Here is a 3569-nt window from a genome sequence, read left to right as displayed (position 1 = left end):
ACCAAAAGATGTACCGTGCATCATATGCATATGAACACATATGCATCACTCCTGACTCCACTCCATCTATCACTACATCTGAGTGGTCGAGCGGGCAGTATTGTGATGACTGCTCACATCTCCAGCTACCACTATATCAATGTGGCCGAAACGGCAGGATGAAGGAGACAATAAAGAGAGCTCTTATGCTTGAGAAAAAGAGAAAAAACAATTATAGGTTTACTACCATTGGAGAAGAGAAAGAGAAGAAGCAAATGGGGAAAAAGATGAAGAGAAAAATAAAAGAGAGGAATAGGTAAAGGGGTGACATACGGTATGATAGGGCTAAGAAGAAAAGGGAGACAAAAAAAATAAAATAGGAGATTTTTTTATAAAATATTCTAATTCATTTTCAATCAATTGAATCTGTTATAATATTCATTTTTAAAAATCAACACCGTGTTAGTTTAAAAACACCAACATCAACACTAATACTGTAGCGGGCTTAGTTTGTTACAATTTGGTGTTGACGTTTAAAAAAATAGTTTGTAACAAAAAAAAAAATAGAGGGAAGAAAAGAAAAACAAAACGACGAAAAATGAGAGAGGAAATATGTCTACATGAGAAAAAAGAAGAAAAAAACAAAAGAGTTAGCTATTGGTGAGAAGAGTAAAATGGAAATTAAGCGTTTTTTTTAGAATTCCATATTTTCCCTTCATTTTCTTAACACTTTAAAAATGAATATTTTATATGATATTTAGTTGGAGAATATTAAAAGGGTTATAAATAATTTTTAAAAAATATTTGATAAAATTTGTATTAGCTCAAGTTAAAATAATTGTTAATGTAAATACAATCTAAATACTTTAGATAAGTCTTGGGTTGCGTGTAGTGGTTAGAATTTTAAGTGCAGATCCTACAAGTGTTAGGATAAGGGATTTTTCCTCCTATTGATGATCAATCATCCAAGTTAATAAGAATTGGTTACCAATACCAACTAAATAAAAAATTTAAAAAAAAATTGAGTCCCTTTTGCTATCAGATTATCTGGAACACAAGAATATGGCACAAGCCAGAAAAAATAAAACTTCAGATAAGAAGAGTAGCATTTGCCTTTCTGGAACACTCTGCGAGAACATGGCTCAAGCTAGAGTGGTGCTCCTCCCGATCCCTGCCGTCGGCCACATCATGTCCATGCTCGAGATGGCCAAACTCCTCCACCGCTACCACTTCTCCGTCACCGTTCTCATGGTGCCTGTCCCTACCACCTTTCCCGTTGGCGACTATATCGCCACCATCGCCGCCTCCGGCCTCGACATCGACTTCCGGCATATTCAGCCCGTCGATCCGCCCAAGGACGCCGACGGACCGGAGCATTTCATCTCCGCCTACATGGAGAAGCAAAACCACCATATCAAATCCGCCCTCCATGACCTCTTGCGCTCTGGCGACTCCCCTTTGGCCGCTTTAATCGTCGACTTATTTGCCACCGGAGCGATCGACGTCGCGGCCGAACTCGGTGTTCCTTGCTATGTCTACTTCGCCTCCAACGCCGCCTTCCTCGCTCTTATGCTCTATCTCCCAACCCTCGAGGAGAAGTTCCCCGTGGAGTTCGAGGAGATGGAAGAAGAGGTGAGGGTACCGGGCGTGTGCCCCATCCCGCCGATCTCGATGCCGTCGCCCTTCATGAGGAAGAAGAGCGGGAGGTACACTTGCTTCGTCCACCATGGCCGGCGCTACTCCGAGCTTAAAGGCATCGTGGTCAACACATTCACGGATCTTGAGCCGGCGACGCTGCGGGCGCTGGATGAGGGTCTCTGTGCGCCCGGCCGTCGGACCCCGCCGATGTATCCAGTCGGCCCGCTGATCGCGCGCGAGGAGGGCGAGAAAAGTCGGCAGCAAGAGTGCGTCGCGTGGCTCGACGGGCAGCCGGCACGCTCGGTGGTGTTCCTCTGCTTCGGTAGCAAAGGCTGCTTCAACGCGGCGCAGGTGGGGGAGATAGCAGCGGGGCTGGAGTGTAGCGGGTGCCGGTTCTTATGGGCGCTGCGGGTGGCGTCGGAAGAGGTGCTCGGGATGCGGAAGCCGGCTGATGCGAAGCTGGAGGAGGTGCTGCCGGAGGGATTTCTGGAGCGGACGAAGGCGAGGGGGATGGTATGGCCGTCGTGGGCGCCGCAAGCGGAGATACTAGCTCACCGGTCGGTGGGGGGATTCGTGACGCACTGCGGGTGGAACTCGTGCCTGGAGAGCCTGCAGTGCGGGGTCCCCTTGCTGGGGTGGCCGCTGTATGCGGAGCAGCATTCGAACGCGGTGGTGATGGAGGAGGAGATGGGGGTGGCGCTGCAGCTGAAGGTGGAGAGGGCGAATGACAACTTTGTGAAGGCGGAGGAGTTGGAGAGGGGAGTGAGGACGTTAATGGGGAAGAGCAAGGAAGGAGAGTGAGGGCGAAGGCGGAGGAGATTATGGCGGCGGCTAAGAAGGCATGGGAACAAGGTGGACCTTCCAGGGTAAACATGGAAGCCCTAGTCAAGGAGCTGCTCGCCAAATGAAGTGAAATGAAATGAAATGAAATGAAATTAGAGCCTTTCATTTTATACCCAATGACTGCATATGCATCGACAATGTATGTTTTTGATAAATCGATATGCACTATTACTAATTACTTTCCAGTTTAGAATCGCAAAATCGAAAACAATTCGAAAAATGATTCGAAATAAAAGAGTGATGCACTATATCATTGAAGTAAATTATTAAACTAGAACAAATGTCACCATTGTTCATGGGTTACGTGTTACTGTCCCCTCGGATGGGTCTAGTGGCTAGCACATAAAGTGTTGTCATAATGAGGTCTGAGGTTTGAATCTCTGCAAAATCGAGATAAATATCTCCCTTATGTACTAGTCATTATTCCAAAAGCTAATAGCCGCTCGTGATTTACCTTCTCCGTGTTGACATTTGGATAGGTTGACAGGAACACTGGGGACGAACATATTCACTTTTTATCACAAATGAATTACATGTGACTGAATTTCCAACTTGATCAGTTCATCTTTATAGAACATAAACTTACATCAATATCATAAATATATACACAATTTGCTCTTATTATTTTCATCCTATTGAATTGATCCGAGGGATCCCATCAAACGTAAGTCGAAAGTAAAAAAGATCGATCGAGGTGGAAGATAAAGCCAAGAGAGGTCTCTAAGTCGATCAAACATATCAAGTATGGCTGAACAGACAGCATAAGTTTAGGGGACAAGTAAGATGGGCATTGCCCTACCGGATAAAATAATCCTCCGGCCACAAAAAAAGCTAAGCAACAGTTGGTCTCGCTAATCAAGCAATATGTCCAGTCAGATGGGGATAACCGACGATGATCAAGAAGCAAGGAAAGAGACGAGCCGGTAGGCCCTAAGGACACTACCGAGCAGGGGCAGCTCAGCTGAGTGGACTCTTGTCGGTTGCGCATGATCTCACTAAATATCTTATCATATCCTTTTGAGAGTTTATGTCGCTTACAACAGGACATGTCTGGTAGACAATCATACTTTAGAAACTTCTAGGTTGTCATATCAGAAAATTGCATGATT

The 3569-nt window shown here is 45.4% G+C and overlaps 1 pseudogene; it reads left to right on the top strand.

The window, feature by feature from the left end:
* Positions 1 to 1075: 1075 nt before the first annotated feature.
* LOC121998564 lies at positions 1076 to 2645 on the top strand (annotated as a pseudogene).
* The last annotated feature ends 924 nt before the right edge of the window (positions 2646 to 3569 follow it).

The sequence above is a fragment of the Zingiber officinale genome, chromosome 6A, assembly GCF_018446385.1.
Source record: "Zingiber officinale cultivar Zhangliang chromosome 6A, Zo_v1.1, whole genome shotgun sequence".
Taxonomy (NCBI): Eukaryota; Viridiplantae; Streptophyta; class Magnoliopsida; order Zingiberales; family Zingiberaceae; genus Zingiber; species Zingiber officinale.
The sequence above is the reverse complement of the archived record's forward strand: the minus strand, read 5'-3'. Positions and strand labels throughout refer to the sequence as shown.